The 17,719-nt window shown below is 40.4% G+C and overlaps 1 protein-coding gene and 1 pseudogene across 4 annotated transcripts in view; both read right to left on the bottom strand.

Moving 5' to 3' along the window:
* SALL4 (spalt like transcription factor 4) overlaps window positions 1-17,461 on the bottom strand; it is a 105,378-nt gene extending 87,917 nt beyond the window's left edge. The window contains exon 1 of one of the 3 annotated variants that reach the window (XM_082428361.1): window positions 17,386-17,461. The gene's annotated coding sequence lies outside the window, so the exon portion shown is untranslated. The remainder of the gene's footprint in view (window positions 1-17,385) is intronic. The other 2 variants (XM_082428359.1, XM_082428362.1) reach the window with 2 other exon arrangements.
* On the bottom strand, window positions 1,541-10,055 carry LOC309644578 (large ribosomal subunit protein eL39 pseudogene; annotated as a pseudogene). The gene has a single exon. The product of its transcript is annotated as a large ribosomal subunit protein eL39 pseudogene (transcript).
* Window positions 17,462-17,719: the final 258 nt, after the last annotated feature.

Genomic DNA, 17,719 nt, shown 5'->3' with positions numbered 1-17,719 from the left:
GAGGCTTGGCCTGATAGCCATATTGTTTATGGAAATGCTGGAGGGGGTAGGGTGTGGGGAGGAGAAAGAACACAATTTGGCCAGAGAAGTTGGATGTATTGAAAGGATTTAGGGGATTTTGTCTTTGCTTTATAATTGGAGTCAGGATTTCCCTTCAAGTTACTCACTGCAGACTCAAAATCTCCCTGGGCTTCTCAGCCCAAAAGTCCTGTTAAGCTCTTTCTCACTGGGTTGGCATCTGGCTTTTAAAATCCTTGTCATTTTTATGATTATAATGAATATTACAACTTGTCCAGTGAATGGGCTTTTCCAAATGCTGAGAATGTCTGTAGTCAGAAAGAAAACAAAAAGTTGATTAAAAATGATTAGTATGTTTTGGGGGCAGTTGAGAATTTTTTTTTTAAGTCCCCAAGAATTTTCACTTTAGGAGGCACTGCCAGTGGCTCTCAATTCAGCTTGGAATTTTACTTTTAGAAGTGGAAGATTTCATCTTGAAAGAAAGCCCTAAAAGAAACTTATTTTGTCCCATACTCTGATTTTAGAAAACAGATGACCCGTGATTACAGTGGAGAGCACATTCAGTGATTTGGAGATTGCCTTGGTGGGCAAAATAATTGGGAGATTTTCCAGCCCTTTTAATTTGTAAAATCAAAACCTGTGTTGGCTGCAACTGATCAGAAAAAAAATTAGTATACCCAAAGCAAAAGTTAGCAACCATAACTTTAGGAGGCGAGAACCAGTTTGTTAAGCCCCTCTGAAGGCAATACTGAAAGTGGCTTCCTCAGGAAAATACTTCACCACCCAATCGGTCAAACCATCTGATAACTGCTTATCTTCCCTAATGCGATTGGGAGTCCATTTGATGCCCCTTTGCATTCCAATCACAAAGCTCATCTTAGGTAAGCACCTTGAGGAGGAAAAAAAAGAAAATTCATGAGTCTCTGCTTCTGCATTCATGGAATTTTCTTTTCACAATAGAAGGAAGCATGTTAAGCTGGGTGGGGGCAGGGTGGTGGCGCTGAGGTGAAAATCTTGGAAAGGGAGGGGTATGGTGTTCAATTGAGGTGAAGCACTTTATTCTGGCTAAATGGTTGAGAAACAATCAAAAGAAGATTATTTCATGATGCATGAAAACTACATGAAATTCACATTTCAATGTCCATTAAGAAAACTGTATTGGAAGGCAGTTTCCAGCCTCTAGAGCTAAAATGCAAAGCAAAGCAAAGCAAAGCAATCCTCCAAGAGAGTCGTGGAAGATGAATTGGCTACTCTATTCTCCATTTTTAGTTACCCAGTCACACAGGAAAAATTAAAGATGAGTATAAGCGAAGATTTCCAGGATTTGTGATAAGCATAACTTGCAGTATCTGCCCTCCCTGCATTCACACTCCCTTTTATAATCCGCTAGCCCAGAAGTCTTCTATAAAATGGGAGAGGCAGAGTGCCTCCCTCATGAGAGTAAAAAGTTAATAAATGAGAACAGTATGGCACATGGTAGGTACTCAAAAAAATCTTAGCTATTATTCTTTTTTTAAAAATTAATTTATTTTTGGCTGTGTTGGGTCTTCGTTGCTGTGCGGGCTTTCTCTAGCTGTGGCGAGCAGGGGCTACTCTTCGTTGCAGTGCATGGACTTCTCATTGCGGTGGCTTCTCTTGTTTTGGAGCACAGGATCTAGGTGCATGGGCTTCAGTAGTTGTGGCGCATGGGCTTAGTTGCTCCATGGCATGTGGGATCGTCCCGGAGCAGGGCTCGAACCCGCATCCCCTGCATTGGCAGGTGGATTCTTAACCATTGCGCCACTAGGGCCGTCCCTTAGCTATTATTCTTATTCTTATTAGGTTACTGTTAACAGCAATTGTTCCTTTACCCCATCATCTCCCCTTGACAGCAGTTAGGCAGTATCCATCAAATTTTTAATCAATATGTACTTTGACCCAGCACTGCAATTTATAGAAATTTATCTCACAGATAAACTCCCAGTCAATGTGTCAAACAATTCATATTTTTGTTTGTTTTGAGTTCCATACTTTGTGCCTGTGTTATTCTTTCAGTTCTGTGTTATTAAGGATATACAGATTTAGGATTATGTCATTTGGTGAACTGACCCCATTTTCTTTTTTTTTTTTTTTTTTTCCCATTTTCATTTTGAAATGTCCCATTTAATCCCTGGTAATATGTCTTGTACTGAAGTCTACTTTGTATGAAATTAGTATAGCCACTCTGCTTTATTTTGCTTAGTGTTTGCATTGTGTATCTCTTTCAATTCTTTACTTCTAATCTCTATATTTTTATATTTAAAATGGGTTTCTTGGAGATGGCATATAGTTGAGTCTTGCCTTTTTTTTTTAACATGATGTATTTTTTTAAAAATTTATTTTATTTATTTATTTATTTTTGGCTGTGTTGGGTCTTCGTTGCTGTGAGCAGGCTTTCTCTAGTTGCAGCGAGTGGGGGCTACTCTTCTTTGCAGTGCGTGGGCTTCTCATTGCGGAGGCTTCTCTTGTTGCGGAGCTCGTGCTCTAGGTGCGTGGGCTTCAGTAGTTGCAGCACGTGGGCTCAGTAGTTGTGGCTTGTGGGCTCTAGAGCGCAGGCTCAGTAGTTGTGGTGCACAGGCTTAGTTGCTCTGCGGCATGTGGGATCTTCCCGGACCAAGGCTCGAACCTGTGTCCCCTGCATTGGCAGGCAGATTCTTAACCACTGCACCACGAGGGAAGCCCGAGTCTTGCCTTTTTATGTAGCCTGACAATCTCTGACTTTTTAATTGGAATATTTAGGTCATTTACACTTATAGTAAGTTTTGATATGATTGGAGTTAAGTCTACAATCTTGCTCTTTATTTTCTATTGTCTCATCTGCTCTTTATTTTTTTTTTCCTGCCTTCTTTTGGGTTAATTGAGCTATTTTTTAGGATTCCATTTTATCTTCACTGTTGGATTATTAGTTATATCTTTTTATTTTTTAGTGGTTGCTCTAGGGTTTATCATATGTATTTTAATTTATTGCAGTCCACCATCAAATGATACAATACTTGTAGTAAGATCTTTCCATTTCCCCCACATGTCTTTTGTGCTTTATTTGTCATAAATTTTATTACTACTTTGGTTATAAATGTTAAAATACTTTGACATTTTTGCTTTAAACAGTCAATTTTACTTTAAACAGTAAAAACAGTATCCCCCATTATTAACATCTTACATTAGCATGGTACATTTATTACAATTAATGAATCAATATTGATACTTAATTATGAACTAAAGTGCATGCTTTATTGAGATTTCTTTAGTTTTTATCTGATGCCTTTCTTCTGTGCGAGGACCCTATTCAGGATATCATATGATATTTAGTTGTCATGTCTTCTTAGGCTCCTCTTGGCTGTCACAGTTTTTCAGACTGTTCATGTTGTTTCATTTTGACAGTTTTGAGGAGTACTGCGCAGGTATCTTGTAGCATGTCCTCAACTGGGATTTGTCTGATGTCATATGTTTGTGGGAGGAAGACCATGGCAGTAAAGCCATTCTCATCACATCAAGGGTACGAACTATCAACACTGTTTATGTTAACTTTGAGTGCCTATCTGAGATAGTATTTGTTAGGTTTGTCCCTTGTAAAATTTCTTTTTTTCCCCTTTATCCATGCTGTACTTCAATGATCTTTTTTTTTTTTTCCAATGATCTTTTAAAGACATTAAAAATAGAGGGGAAAAAACTATTTTATATTTATCCACATATTTATCACTTTTGGCATTTTTTATTCCTTTGTGTACATCCAGTTTTCTATCAGATATCATTTTCCTTCCATTTGAGAAATTTTCTTTATCATTTCTTACAGTGCTGGTGACAAATTCTCTCATTTTTGTTTGTTTGAAATGATCTTTATTTTGCATCCATTTTTGAAAGATATCTTCACTGGGTATTGAATTCTAGGTTGACAGTTTCAGCACTTCCATTGTGTCTGACTTGCATAATGTCTAACAAGAAATGTAACTCTTTCTTCCTGTATATTCAATGACTTTTTTTTTTTTCTGCTTTCTCTTAAGATTTTCTCTTAGTCATTGGTTTTCAGGAATTTGTTTTTGTTTTTGTTTTTTTTTCCAACAAAAGGTTCTCACATATTTATTTCTGAGCCAAACTACTAGTGCAGATAAACTAAAACAAAGAGAAAAATCATTTTCCCGATAAAATACATCCAGTTGTCCACATAGTAGTGGTTTTCAGGGTGAGATGGTAAGATGCAAATGACCTTGATTCAGCATAAATATGTGTACCATCTCATATGCGATTCCTTATAGACCCAGCTTGGCTCTTCTCCAATATCTCCTCTTGGAGTTGTACCTGATTTTATTACCAGTTTTCCACCAAATCCACTGAGGAATGGGATAATTCTGCTTTTTTTTGACCAGGAATTGCTTGATCCTGAAAGTCTTGTGAGAAGACATGGTGACGAACAGAGTCGACTGCACACACCAGAATGGCAGAGGAAAACTTCAGGAATTTGATTATGATATATTTTCTTGTGGTTTTATTTTTATCCTGCTTTGGGTTCATTTAGTTTCTTCGTTTTGTGAATTGATAGTTCTCACCAAATTTTGAAAAAATTTGGCCTTTATTTCATCAAATATTTTTTCTGCACGCCTCTTTCCTTCCTCTTATTCTGAGACCTCAATTACACATGTGTTAGACTACTTGATATTGTCCCATGGGTCACTGTGACTCTGTTCATGTTTTTCAATCTTTTGTCTTTTCTGTCTCTCAGTGTGGATGGTTTTTATTGCTATGTCTTCATTCATTGAGCTTTTCTTCTGCAGTATCTAAAAAACTGTTAATATCGTCCAGTAATTTTTCCACTAACAGTTCCTTTTATTTTCTTTTTAAAATAAATTTATTTATTTATTTTTGGTTGAGTTGGGTCTTTGTTGCTGCATGTGGGCTTTCTCTAGTTGCCGCGAGCGGGGGCTTCTCTTCATTGCGGTGCACGGGCTTCTCATTGCGGTGGTTTCTCTTGTTGCAGAGCATGGCTCTAGGCGTGTGGGCTTCAGTAGTTGTGGCGCACGGGCTTAATTGTTCCACAGCAGGTGGGATCTTCCCGGATCAGGGCTCAAACCCGTGTCCCCAGCATTGGCAGGCGGATTCTTAACCACTGCACCACCAGGGAAGCCCTCCTTTTAGTTCTTTATCTTTCATTTCTCTCCCCACTTTTCAAGTTTTCCTTTAAATATTTGAACAGAGTTATAATAGCTGTTTCAATGCCCTTGTCTGCAAATTCCCTCATCTCTTCAATTCTGGGTCTGTTTCTATTGACTGATATTTTTCCTGGTTATGGGTCTTATTTTCCTCCTTATTGCTTGTCTAGTAATTTTTTGATTAGATGCTGGACATTGTGCTTTTAAATTGTTGAATATCTGCATTTCATTGCCTTCCTCTGAAGAATGTTAGACTTTGCTCTAGCAGGCAGTAAAGTTACTTGTAGTTCAGTGTGATGCTTTTGAGGCTTGTTTATAACCTTTGTCAGGAAAGAACTAGAATAGTCCAGGGATATCTAGGGGTAGTTTAGCCTCACTATTAAGATGTGGTCCTTCTGTGGTCTTTACTAAATATCCTGAGTGACCAATGAGAGCTCTCTAGTCAGGATGGTAGGAATTTAAAAATATCCAGCTCTGTCTGAGATCTGAGAATTGTTCAGCTTAAAGCTTCCCAGTCACTGTTTGCTCAATATTGTGGACACATGTCATAATATTCAGCAAAGACTGAAAGGATTCCTTATGTAGATCACTAGAGCTCTTTTTCTGTGTTGTTCCTTTCTTTCTGGAATTCTGTCCAACAACTTCCAGTCACCTCAGACTTTTTGACCTCCAATATCTGTCTCAACATAGTGAGACAGCCACGCTGTGCAGGATATTTTCCTCTGTGCTCTGCATTCTCTTTTTCATTACTGTTACATTTCTTTTATTTGTAAAAAAGGTTACATGTTGCTGAATATATTTTCATGATTTGCACTCCTTAATTTGAATCATCTACTTATGACATGCATCCAGTTTCATTTGGGGTATTAGTAGTTTTTATAACAGCTTATTACCATTTTATAAAATAAAAACTTTGTCCAACATGTTTGAAAAATTCAAGTGAAATTAAGATTTTTTTTAATAAAACGGAGGGGGGATCTCTCCCCTTATTTTCTTTCTTTTTTTACAAATTTATTTATTTTATTTATTTATTTTTGGTTGTGTTGGGTCTTTGTTGCTGTGCATGGGCTTTCTCTAGTTGTGGCAAACGGGTGCTACTCTTTGTTGTAGTGTGTGGGCTTCTCACTGCAGTGGCTTCTCTTGTTGCGGAGCACAGGCTCTAGGCACGCGGGCTTCAGTATTTGTGGCACGTGGACTCAGTAGTTGTGGCTCACAGGCTCTAGAGCGCAGGCTCAGGAGTTGTGGTGCACGGGCTTATTTGCTCCACGGCATATGGGATCTTCCCAGACCAGGGCTCAAACCCGTGTCCCCTGCATTGGCAGGCAGATTCTTAACCACTGTGCCACCAGGGAAGCCCAAGATATTTTAAGATGGATAGAAGTTGAGATGGTTTATGAATGGCAGGTCTACTGGTGATGAAAGGAAAGGGGAATCTTTCTGCTCTGAAGGCACCAATACTGGAGGTGAACAGATTTACGAAATGATAATGAGCACCATAAATGGCAACATGTGGACACAAGTGTAGGTTCTACGTTAATTCTTTAAAATTTTTTTAAATTTAATTTTTCTTGTTTTATATTTAAGTGTATTTAATATTTACAATATTAAATCTTTTCTTTTTTTTAGTTGAAGTATAGTTGATTTACCATGTTGTGTTAGTTTCAGGTGTATAGCAAAATGATTCAGTTCTATATATATACTCTTTTTCAGATTCTTTTCCATTATAGGTTATTACAAGATATTGAATAGAGTTCCCTGTGTTATACAGTAAGTCCTTGTTGGTTGTTTATCTATTTTATATATAGTAGTGTGTATCTGTTAATCCCAAATTCCTAATTTATCTTTCCTCACTCCTTACCCCTTTGATAATTGTAAGTTTGTTTTCTATGTCTGTGAGTCTGTTTCTGTTTTGTAAATAAGTTCATTTGTATCATTTTTTTAAAGATTCCACATATAAGTGATACCGTGATATTTTTCTTCTCTGACTTACTTCACTTAGTATGATAATCTCTAAGTCCATCCATGTTGCTGCAAATGGCATTATTTCATTCTTTTTTATGTCTGAGTAATACTCCATTGTGTATGTATGTATGTATGTATGTATGTATATATATATATATATACCACATCTTCTTTATCCATTTATGTGTTGATGGGCACTTAGGTTGCTTCCACGTCTTGGCTATCGTAAATAGTGCTGCTATAAACATTGGGGTGCATGTATCTTTTCAAACTAGAGTTTTTGTCTTTTCTGTAGAGATACCCAGGAGTAGGATTGCTGGATCATATGGTAACTCTATCTTTAGTTTTTGAAGGAACTTCCATACTGGAACTCCATAGTGGCTGCACCAATTTACATTTCTCCTCCTCCAACAGTGTAGGAGGGTTCCGTTTTCTCCACACCCTCTCCAGAATTTATTATTTGTAGACTTTTTGATGAAGGCTATTCTGACCATTGTGAGGTGATACCTCATTGTAGTTTTGATTTGCATTTCTGTAATCATTAGTGATGTTGAGCATCTTTTCATGTGACTGTTGGCCGCTTGTATGCCTTCTTTGGAGAAATGTTCTGCACTCTTGACTGTGCCTCCAGGCAGAAATCCAGCAATCAAAGTTTCACTAATTTGTTTCCTTTTTCTCAGACAACCTGTCAAGATCTTCCTATTGCCCAATGTCTGAAAAGGTAGGCTTCACATATTTAGTGCGGTTTTGTTTTTTAATTATTTAAGGACTGAGGATAAATCTAGTCTCTGTTGTTCCATCATGGCCAGAAGTGGAAATCTGTGTATGTACAATCTATTTGAATATTCTAAAATAGTGAGTGGCTTGAGAAGCATTGTGTTATAATACTGGATTCATTAACAACATTTTATGAACGAATGACTATTTACTTTCTTTATACATCTGGCTTTTCTGGTGCTATGTTTATTTCTTTCAGGCAGTCACTAAAGGGATATTGTCTAGCCAGTACATTTTTGGGAGTCATGGACCATTTTGCCTGGAAATGTGTTTGGGAGTTTCAACCTACTTATTTCATGGATGGGAAAATTGATAGCCAAAGTGGGGCCCTTTCTTTATCTGCTTTCTGGCCCATTAAACATTCAGTGCTTCCTGCCATAGAGGAATGACAGGCTATGTCAAACTTACTAAGAGAAGGTATGACGTTTATTTACAAGTTAAGGGATTTTTTGAGGGCAATTTTATGACTCTATGTGTTTTTTACCTTCCACACTGGCTTTAAAACCAAATTTCCATTTACGATGCAACTTCCCAAATTGTACCGCTATAATTTGTGGATAGTAAAATTACCCAAAGCCACAGACCATTTTCCTTTCTTCTACCCTATATTGATATATAATCAGACAGATTAACCAATAGGGACATCTATTCTCAGTCTCAGCTCTTGGAGAACAAAGGTTTTATTTTAAAAACTGAAAAGTTAAATTGAGTTTTATAACTCTTGACTGAGCATTTTCACTTCTGGGATTTCATTCTGCAGAGTCAGGGCACAAGTGAGGCACATTTTATGTATGAAGATGTACTTTGCAACATTGTTTGCAACTGTGAAAAACTGGAAACAAACTCAATGTCTAGCAGTAGAAATGATTAAGTATATTGATGTATATTCATACAAAGAAAAATGATGAGGTAAAAAAAAATGAATGAAATAGAAAGTCTATAGATGGACATGGAAAGTTATGTAGAGCATTGCTATCTAATAGAAATTTCTGTGATGATAGAAATGTTCTATGTCTGCCCAATACGGTAGCCACTTGCCACCTGTAGCACTTGAAATGTGGCAAATGTAACTGAAGAACTGAAGGTTTAATTTTATTTAATTTTTTATGTATTTAAATTTGAATTCCCACAGGAGGCTCATAGTACTGTACTGAACAGCACACATCTAGAATGTATTGTTTAGAGAAAAAAGCTAGTAGAAAGATAGTATGAAGAGTATAATTCCCTTAAAAGATAATAATATATGTTAATTTATACATTAAAAAAAAAGAATGGAAAACACACCAAACTAGTAATAGTGGCTTTCTCTGGGACATGGTGTAGACTTTCACTTTTATACCATATATTCACACTATTTGAATTTTCAAATAATGAACAGAATTTTTTTGAATTTAAAAAATAAATACATCCCACAAAATAAAATCAAATTCTGAAATTTCAAGTCACATCAAGCTGAATGAACAGGTAACATGGTTGGAGGACAAACCTGACAGAATCTTCCGGAGGAATTATCAGAATCTCAAGCACCCTGAGGAAGAGGATGGGGCTGCCAGGTTTGAAGCCACTCAGGTGGGGCTAACAGGCTAGCATGGGGGCTCTTGGTAGATGCGTTTAGAAAATAATTTTTACAGCTAATGACAAGGGAGAGCTGAACTCTAATTCTCTGCTGTTGTGGTGGGTTGAAAGGCCTAGGTCAGTGTGTCTTCTTACTGCTGTACCTCTAGTGCTTATCACAATGACTAGCACAGAATCACTGTGCAATAGACACAAATGAAAGCATGAGAGGATGATTCAAACCCTTCAGTTACCAGGAATTCAGCATCCAAATTTAAACATGGTCTTTGTTGATACCAATGTGCAACCAGGTTGTTTGTTTGTTTTGTTTTTGTTTTTTAAAAAGAACACTCTAAATACAAAGGAAGGAGGCCAATAGTTAATTTTCCCTTATAATTGCCAGTCCCTCTCCCTCCCAAAGTCTAATATCTGACATATGTGAATCAGCATAGCGAGGATGGGCATTAAGGGGCGGGACAGAGGTCTGTTTTTGCCTTCAGGATGACGCAATGAAGTAGATTGACTCTATCTGGGACAGAGGTGGAGGTGAGGATAACGTGATTCTAAAGGCACCTGATTTGGGAAATTTTCCTTAACTTTAAAAGTAAATTGTGGGGGCTTCCCTGGTGGCGCAGTGGTTGAGAATCTGCCTGCCAATGCAGGGGACACGGGTTCGAGCCCTGGTCTGGGAGGATCCCACATGCCGCGGAGCGACTAGGCCCGTGAGCCACAACTACTGAGCCTGCGCGTCTGGAGCCTGTGCTCCGCAACAAGAGAGGCCGCGACAGTGAGAGGCCTGCGCACCGCGATGAAGAGTGGCCCCCGCTTGCCACAACTAGAGAAAGCCCTCGCACAGAAACAAAGACCCAACACAGCCATAAGTAAATAAATAAATAAATAAAAATTTTTTAAAAATCTAAAAAAAAAGTAAATTGTGGGGCTTCCCTGGTCACGCAGTGGTTAAGAATCCGCCTGCCAATGCAGGGGACACGGGTTCAAGCCTTGGTCCGGGAACATCCCACATGCCACGGAGCAACTAAGCCTGTGCACCACAACTACTGAGCCTGCGCTCTAGAGCACGTGAGCCACAACTAATGAGCCCGTGTGCCACAACCATTGAAGCCTGCATGCCTAGAGCCCGTGCTCCACAACAAGAGAAGCCACTGCAATGAGAAGACCGTGCACCACAACGAAGAGTAGCCCCTGCTCGCCGCAACTACAGAAAGCCCCTGCACAGCAAAGAAGACCAAACGCAGGCAAAAAAAAAAAAAGAAAAATTATCTACTCCAATTACAATTTCCACACAGTAAACAGAGGTTGGGTGTACACAATGTGGAGGCATAACCACATAACAGGAGTCCAGTCATTCTACAGCTATTTACTGAGTCCCCTCCATGTGCCAGACCCTTCTTTTATTTCTCTCTCTAGGTCTCAGTGTCCCCTCATAAAATGGACACAACTCTTTTTGAGGCAATGCACATCAGCATTCAGTACTGTACCTGGCACCCAGCTTACACTCAATAAACCATAGCTGTATTATTATTCCACCAGGCCTGGTGTCTCTCAATTAAGTAGCCAATGAATTTTAAGTACACTGCATTATGTGTACTGAACACCAAGACACTAAGACGTAGCCCTTTCTCTTTGGGAACAAGCAGCCCATTTGAGAAGGCAAGAGTCTGTCACGTGAACAACAGATCAGGAATAATTCCAGGATCTGGATGCTAAGGCACCCCCATTAGCTGTTCCCCATCCTCCTGGACAGCTGACTTGCTATAGCCAAAGCCCCCGGGAAAGCAACCCTGCTGGACGCTCTCAGCTACTGAGTACTCGCCACTACAGGGCATTATTTTCTTAAGCCTCTCTGGTCTCCTCCTCTGTCAGCAGACATTTTTTTCCCATTGGATTCCCAGCAAACAGTCTGATTTTTTTTCCAAATGAAACAGGCATTACCACATGGTGAATGATTCACTCAAAAATATATATATTGAGCGCCTACTATGCATCAGGCATGGTTATAAGCAAAAGGATAGGGGAGCGATCCAGGCAGACAAGGAGCTGACCTATGCACAGAAAAGGACAACAAACACACAGAGAAATAGACACATAATGTGTCCGGAGTGATAACAACTCTAAGGAAAAATAAAGCAAGGTAAGGGGGACTGTGAGGCTTTTAAAATATATCTGCAAGTACCTTGACCCTCCTCCCTTCAGAGGATGAAGTCTAATTCCTTCCCCTTTGCCCAAGATGCCATCATTTCTTACCTGGATGTTGGGATTTAACAGGCCTCCGTAATGTGCAGTCAGGATAAACCAATGCTTGAGACCAGTGGTTCTCGAACTTCAGTGTTTCTCAGCGAGTGCAAAAAATCACTTGGAGAAGGACTTCCCTGGTGGCGCAGTGGTTAAGAATCTGCCTGCCAATGCAGCTGACACCGGTTCGAGCCCTGGTCTGGGAAGATCCCACATGCCACGGAGCAACAAAGCCTGTGCACCACAACTACTGAGCCTGTGCTTTAGAGCCCATGAGCCGCAACTACTGAGCCCACGAGCCACAACTACTGAGCCTGCATGCTACAACTACTGAAGCCCACGCACCTAGAGCCCATGCTCCGCAACAAGAGAAGCCACCACAATGAGAAGCCTGCGCACCACAATGAAGAATAGCTCCTGCTCGCCATAACTAGAGAAAGCCTGCACGCAGCAACAAAGACCCAACGCAGACAAAAAAAAAAAAAAAAAAAAAAAAAATCACTTGGAGAGTTTGTGCAGAGGCTGATTGTCGGGGAGCGCCCCCAGAGTTTCTGACTCAGTAAGTCTTAGTTGGGGTCCAAGACTTGCATTCATAACAAGTTTACAGATGCTGCTGACGCTGCTGGATTGAGACCGCATTTGGAGAACCATGGCTTTAGGTGTCGTTAGAACAGCTCCAATAAACACCAGTTGTGTGTTGAGCATGCGTAATGAATTACTATGTGGGGCACATACTTCCCGCTAAGAACTGACCCTGCATTGACCCAGTCCATTTCCAGAAAGGCTTCCCTTGGCCCAGATCAGGACAGGCACCGTGTGAATTCAAATGGGAGTCATCTTGTCATCGGGTTGGCCGGGGGACGGAAAGGCAGCTGGAGGGATGGGCAGGATTCAGACCAGGGAAAGCGAGGGGAAGGGGTAAAACGTGGCTCTTCCAGGACACCTGTGGTCCAAGTTCCAAAGGTGGCAAAGGAGTGAAGGAGAGGCCTGTGTGAGCAGAGTTCACGGTGCAACGAGGCAGGCAGGGAGAAGGCTCTGGGGTCCCCAACTAGTTAACAACTACCCTACTGTGAAGGACCCTGTCTGGTAGGAAATGAGAACACCTGTGACCAAAATAGAAAAGCTCAAAACCAGGTAGTTAGTTCTCTTTGCCCTTGACCAACACTTCCCACCCTTGAAATTTTTCCTCTCTGTGTAGCTATGCTACCAAGTAAATATACGGTTAGGTTCTTTCTTTTTTTTTTTTTTAATTTGTTTTCAAGTTTTAGGGCTTGCTTTTTTTAAAAACTGAATTTAAGTTTCAGCTATGTAAGATACGTAGATGGGACCAAAGTGAAATTACCAAAGTAGTTTTCAGAGAAGGTTCTGGCCCGTCTCTTCTCATTTTCCTCCCTTCCCTGTTGGTAACCAGTTTTTTAAAAAAGTTTTTATTTCATCTTTCCACTATTTGTTTTTTAATATAGGCAAACATGTATTTGTATTTGTACCTCCTCCCTTTCTTAGATGGTTAATAATATACTATATACAGCTGACCCTTGAACAAGGTAGGGGTTAATCTGCGTATAAATCATAGTCGGCCCTCCTTTATCCCCGGTGCCCGCGGATTCAACCAACCGTGAACTCCGCAGCACTGTAGTATTTATTAGTGAAAAAAATTTGCGTATAAATGGACCCATGCAGTTCAAACCTGTATTGTTCAAGGGTCACCAGTATACTTTTCTAGATTGTTTCATATAGCAACATGCCTTAGCGATCCCTCCACAGTGGGATTTGGTCGTTTTTACGGCGGTGTAGAACTCCTCATTCTGTGGAGGTGCCATGGCTTACGGGTCCTGCCCACTATTGATGACTGCATCCCTTTTTTAAGACAAAAGAAAACTTTCCTGAAGCCCCTGGCAGGTTTGCTCTCATGTCTGATGGACCAGAATGACCTCAAGCCCATAACTGCACCCATCACCTGGCAGGACACACAGACCAGTCAGGAACTGTACCCTGGCTCTGCGGAGAGGCGGCCTCCATGGGAATGGGGCCACCGGGGAAGAAGTTATCTTTGCAGTGGAGGCACAGGCCTCAGTTTCCTCGTGTGCATAAGGAAGGATTTGAAAGAGACCAAGTGTTTCCAAATTTCAGCCCTGTAAGCACTTCCCTTATCTGTGAATCACTTGTACAATCACATAATATTTTCCTTTAAGCCATCTTGATATCGACTCACTTTTTCACATTTAGCCTCATCCTGGGAAATGATGTCTGTAAAATGGACTTATTGGCTTGTTATATATTTTTCCAAAAGCCATTAAAAAATATAACTATTTAAATAAAAAACGTTCATTGTTATACCACCTAAAATTATCTCATGTGTACCACCAGTGGGATGCATATCACCATTTAGGAAATAAATAAAAAGACTCTAGTGTTCCTTTCAGAAGATTGTGCTCTCCTGTGATTTTTTTTTTATTATTAATAGCAAAAACAGAAAGAAAAGAAAACCCCACAAAACAAAAAGCAATGATGTGGGGAGGTCAATGTGATGAAAACAAAATAAGAGTTAAAAAAAAAAAAAAAACACTAAAAATGCAAAGTGGTATCCTGGATTAGATCCTAAAACAGAAACAGGACATCAGTCAGTGGAAAAACTGATGAAATCATAACAAAATCTGGAATTTAGTTAATAGTGTTTTACTAATGTTAATTTCTCAATTTTGTCAAGTGTACCATGAAATGTAAGATGTTAAAATTAGGGGAAATTGGATAAAGAGAGCATGTGGGAACTCAATATCATCTTTACAATTTCTCTGTAAAATTAAAATGATTCCAAAATGAGAAATTTATTTGAAAAGGCTAAGTCCAGAAGTTGGAGCGATCTTATCTTTCTCCTTTTAAGTTTGTGTTGCTGTCATTAACAATAGCCATTGAAGTGACTACATTTAGAATTTCCATAAATGGCAGTACAGCACTGGGACCAGGCAACTATTGAAATGGTAAATTTAGAGAGTCCCGAAACAGAAGATAGAGATCCTCAAACTCAGAAGAGGTGATTTTGATTTCCACCACCCCCATTCCCCCCATCCCTCCACCACTACCACCACTTAGCGTTCTATAAAAGCTGTACAGTGAGAAATGTTCCTTCGGGTACCCTTAGCTTCCAGGCCTGCACTGCAAACCCTCAAACCCCAGGACGCTCACATGAACCCATCCATGCATATGGATCAGGGGCCAAATAGTCTACTTGTGTTTCCAGAAATATGAGGGGGAGTACTTCCCAAGGAGAGGTGATTGTCTCTTTGAAATTTGACCCTTTAAAAGTTAGGCTGCTGGACATTAATAAGGAAGAATGGAAAGTGCAGATCAATAAGACTTGCTGAAAATAAAACACACATTAGCATAGCGTATCCCCCATAACCAAGATTAATGCCTTTTTAAACCAAACCAGAGCACAAAGGTATATCTTTTAGGCTAATTGCCACTAGCAGATTGCAGAGAGAAAGGAAGACAGGCTTGGGGGCAGGGGGCAGTGGACAAAACCCAACTGCAGAACTCCAAAGAGCTGGAGTGAAATGAAATAACCCCTCAAGTTATGCAGAGAATTTAACCCGCACTAGGCTTGGGCTTATTATATTAGGCATGCATTTGAAATTTAAATATGTTCTGGGGACAAAGCATTTTTACAGCATGGCCGGGAGTTTGCCCAATAGGAACCCTGCAAGTTTATTAACAGGAGGACCTGATCAAACATAAAATAGCAGGCAAAGGGCTCCCTTTTCTTGTACAGCCACGCCGAAAGGCCTTCTGTGGAATTCCAATCCTTCACCCGACACACCCCGTGTCTAGGACTGTATTTACTCAGCCACCCTCCCCTCCTTCTAAATTTTATTTGCAATTAGCAATTCCTCATTGCAAAGCCACTTTGGGAGATTTTAATATCCTTGTATATGGTGCTCTTTTTAAGAATTGTAATACCGATAGTTCTGCTGGTATAATATTTTGGTATTAAAAAAATATGAGGGCTTCCCTGGTGGCGCAGTGGTTGAGAGTCTGCTTGCTAATGCAGGGGACGCGGGTTCGAGCCCTGGTCTGGGAGTATCCCACATGCCGCGGAGCAACTAGGCCCGTGAGCCACAACTACTGAGCCTGCGCGTCTGGAGCCTGTGCTCCGCAACAAGAGAGGCCGCGATAGTGAGAGGCCCGCCGCCGCTTGCCACAGCTAGAGGAAGCCCTCGCACAGAAACGAAGACCCAACACAGCCAAAAATAAAAAAATTAATTAATTAATTAAAAAAAAAAGGAAATCAGAAGAATTGGTGGCTTGAAGTATTCCCAGATGCATACATATTTCGAATCAAATGTGCACTTGTTTAAAAAAACTTCCTAATGATGCCCCTTACACGTTTATAAACCTTTCCATGTATTGCACAGTGGTTAAGCAGGTGGAATCAGGAACATGATTGTCTGGACCCAAACCCAGGGCTTCTCCACCTTGGCCTTGGCCAAGTTCCTTAACCTCTCTGTAGCTCAGTTCTTCATTTCTCACACGGGGCTAATAGCAGTGCCTACCTCAGTGGTTGTCTTAAGGATATACATGTGTGGATTTCCCTGGTGGTGCAGTGGTTAAGAATCTGCCTGCCAATGCAGGGGACACGGGTTCGAGCCCTGGTTCGGGAAGATCCCACATGCCGTGGAGCAACTGAGCCCGTGTGCCACAACTACTGAGCCCGCGTGCCACAACTACTGAGCCCACACACCTAGAGCCCGTACTCCACGACAAGAGAAGCCACCGCAATGAGAAGCCTGCGCACCGCAAGCAAGAGTAGCCCCTGCTCGCCTCAATAGAGAAAGCCGCGCACAGCAACGAAGAACCAAAAGCAGCCAAAAATAAATAAATATATATATAACAAAACAGGACATACATGTGCGTAACGTATGTGTGCATATATATATATGCATATACATACTGAATACATATGCATTGCATGTGCAACAGTTTATGCAGACGTTGGAGATATTGCGGGCTCGGTTCTGCCATAAAGTGAATATCGCAATAAAGCAAGTCACACAAATTCTTTGTTTTCCCAGGGTGTATAAAAGTTACGTTTACACTATACTGTAGTCTATTAAGTGTGCAATTGCATTATGTCTAAAAAAACAAAGTACATGCCTTAATTTAAAAATAATGCTGTTGGAAAAATGGTGCCGATAGATTTGCTCGATGCAGGGTTGCCACAAACCTTCAGTTTATAAAAAATGCTGTATCTGCGGAGAGCAATAAAGCTAAGCACGATACAACTCAGTCTGCTTGTATTTATAGCACGTTGAGGAAAATTCTCCATAAATGGGAGCAGTAGTTGATTTAGCTTTTTCTTGTATTGTGACTAGTGAGGCTCAGCTATGTCCCTGTTTCCCCCAGAGCTGCCTCTGGCCATGGAACAGAATGGGATGGGGGCTGAGAGGAGGGAGACTAAGGAAAACAGGAAGAGTGTGGTGGAGAGAGAAGAAAAGGAGGGCAGAGGGTCCAGTCTCAACTCCTGGAGCCTGGAAACCCCTTGCCCCATGGCTGGTCTCTTAGCTCTGTCTCTTTCCCTCCAGGGTTGATCCATTCTCTGAACATCTGACTCCCTTTTCCTAAGATAATTTTTTTCAACCTTGACCTTCCCCACTGATCCTACCTGGGAAGACTCAGGCCAGCTGCTCAGATGAAGTTTGATCCCTGGCTATGGTCCTATGATGGATGGAACAGCATCTAAGGACAAAGCATAGAAGGCAAAGTTAATGATATTTCACTTTAAAGAAAAGAAAATATGGCTGTTAATTAAGCCAGATAATATTGTAGGAGAGGCAAAACTTTTCCTCTACCTTTTAGGGTCACTGGCTGGACATAAGAATTAAGTTGACACAAGACAGATTAACAGGAGAAAAGTATATACAGTTGACCCTTGAACAACATGGGTTTGAACTGCGTGGGTCCACTTATATGCAAATTTTTTCTGCTAAATACATACT

This window comes from Balaenoptera physalus (genome assembly GCF_965194825.1).
Source record: "Balaenoptera physalus genome assembly, chromosome: 16".
Taxonomy (NCBI): Eukaryota; Metazoa; Chordata; class Mammalia; order Artiodactyla; family Balaenopteridae; genus Balaenoptera; species Balaenoptera physalus.
The sequence above is the reverse complement of the archived record's forward strand: the minus strand, read 5'-3'. Positions and strand labels throughout refer to the sequence as shown.